The 2210-nt window shown below is 43.7% G+C and overlaps 1 non-coding gene across 1 annotated transcript; it reads left to right on the forward strand.

The window, feature by feature from the left end:
• Positions 1–1828: 1828 nt before the first annotated feature.
• On the forward strand, positions 1829–1934 carry LOC132069066 (small nucleolar RNA R71). Its single transcript, XR_009417635.1, has one exon. It is a non-coding gene; the product is annotated as a small nucleolar RNA R71 (small nucleolar RNA).
• Positions 1935–2210: the final 276 nt, after the last annotated feature.

Below are 2210 nucleotides of genomic sequence, written 5' to 3' on the forward strand. Positions count from 1 at the left end.
TTATGCTCCACCGCTTCGTCTACCACATCAAAAGAATCAATGATCGAAATGCTCTCATAAGCACTAGGGAATTTTAATCCCTTGCTAGCTTGGAAAGTTACCTCTTCATCATTGACCCGGAATTATTATTTCATTCTTTTCCGAGTCCATTAGAGCTCTCCCGGTGGCAAGAAATGGCCTTCCCAAGATAATTGGGACTTCTTTGTCAACCGCACAATCGAGGATGACAAAATTCGCCGACAATAAGAATCCCCCCACTCTAACAAGGACGTCATCAACAACCCCTACCGGTCTTTTGATGGTTCTATCGGCCATTTGGAGACGCATGCTCGTTGGTCTAGGTGTTCCCAAACCGGATTGTTTATAGATGGCTAGTGGCATCAAATTAATACTAGCCCCATTATCACATAAAGCACGAGTAAAATCATGGTGACCGATGGTGCGAGGATAGTGAAAGCCCCGGGATCTCCTTCTTCTAAACCTTTGATGACGAAATAATAGCGCTCACACGGTGGGTGACTCCCACCGTATCATGCTTGATTAGTCTTTTCTTCGTCAACAAGTCCTTCAAGTATTTAGTAAATCCCGACATTTCTTGGAATGCATCAAGAAATGGGATATTCATTGACAACCCTTTCAATTGGTCGTAGAAGCGTTGGCACTTGGCATCCTCCGTTCTTTTCATCAATCTTTGTGGGAATGGGGGAGGAGATTTATATGTTAGAGTCAAGGGTTTAATTGCCCCTGTGACCTTTGCTCTTTTGAGCGCTACCCCCAGTAGTTTTTTCAACACTTGGCACCTTATCACCCTCGAGAACAATAGGGTGTACCTCTTTCTCTTTCTCAACAACAATTGGCACTTCAATTGGTGCCTTCAGTTCTTCTTCAATTTCTTCCTCAATAACCTCATCAACAATTGGCTCGACAATGATAGGTTCAACCACCCTCTCATTCACCGCATTAAGGATCTTCCCACTTCTAGTAGAAATAGCTTTGCATGAGGCAATGTGATCACCTCCACTACCCCTTAGGTTCGAAATTGTGTCGCTAGGAAGGCCCCTCTTTGTGGTGGATGTTGCTCACGAGAAAGATCTCGCATTTGTGACTCAAGTTTTTGAATCGAAGCGTGTGAGAGCCACCACTTTGGTCAAATTTTCCATCTTCTTGTCACTCTTATTTTGGTTGTCCAAGATCTTTTCAAGCATAGATTCCATTCGAGAGGTCCCTTGATCATTGGAAGGACCCTCTCGCCAATTTTGAGAGTTGAAGAATGGCCCTTTGGTGGAACATAGGCATTGGAATTCCGATTACCATAATTGTTGTTGTTGTAATCCCTCCTGTCCGAACCACCATATTCATTTCGGCCATATTGATTGCTTTGTTGTTGGGGTCTCATTGCTTTTGATAACCCCCTTGAGAGTTATCGATATAATTAGCATCCTCACGTTGTGGCGGCCCCTCTAGATAAGTTTCCTCTGAGACTTGGTATAATCCGGGAGCATGAGATGGCATTTCTTCAACAACATTTACACTCTTGGCGTCTTCGCAAGCCTCTTTGATAGCAAATCCACGGTGGTTTGCAATTGAGCAAAAGCATGATCTCGCTCATGATTTTCTTGGCCACCGCGGTAACGGAGAGGACTACCATATGACAAGATTTCACTATCATTTGAGTGCCAAGCTTGATTATGGGTGGTGAGCTTATCGAGCAACTGGTGATGTTAACAAATGACTTGTCCATGAAGCATCCCTCAAATGCAAGATTGTGGCAATTTGATTCATTGTATCTAACCCCTTGTAGAACTTCTCGGTGAGAATAGCATCCGAAAACCCGTGAGTTGGAGATTGAGCTAGATAGTACTTGAAACGCTCCCATGCCGAATATAATTGTTCCCCCGGAAGTTGTTTGAACTCAAAGATCTTATCTCGAAGTTGACCTTTTGCTCGGTGAAAACCACTTCTTCAAAAATGTATTGGCTAACTCGCTCCGTGTGTGAATAGAATTGTCGGGAAGCTTTTTCATACCATTCCTTGCTTGGCCAACCAAGGAATATTTAAAGACCCGTAACCGAAGTGCATCAGCAGAAACAGCACCTTGGGATTGTTGAGCACACACGTGCAGGAAGTTCTTCAAATGTCGGAGTGGACAGTCCTCCGAAGAATTTCGGAAATAACCTTCAAGTTTCAGCAGCTGATAGATAGAACTATCA

This window comes from Lycium ferocissimum, chromosome 8 (genome assembly GCF_029784015.1).
Source record: "Lycium ferocissimum isolate CSIRO_LF1 chromosome 8, AGI_CSIRO_Lferr_CH_V1, whole genome shotgun sequence".
Lineage (NCBI taxonomy): Eukaryota > Viridiplantae > Streptophyta > Magnoliopsida > Solanales > Solanaceae > Lycium > Lycium ferocissimum.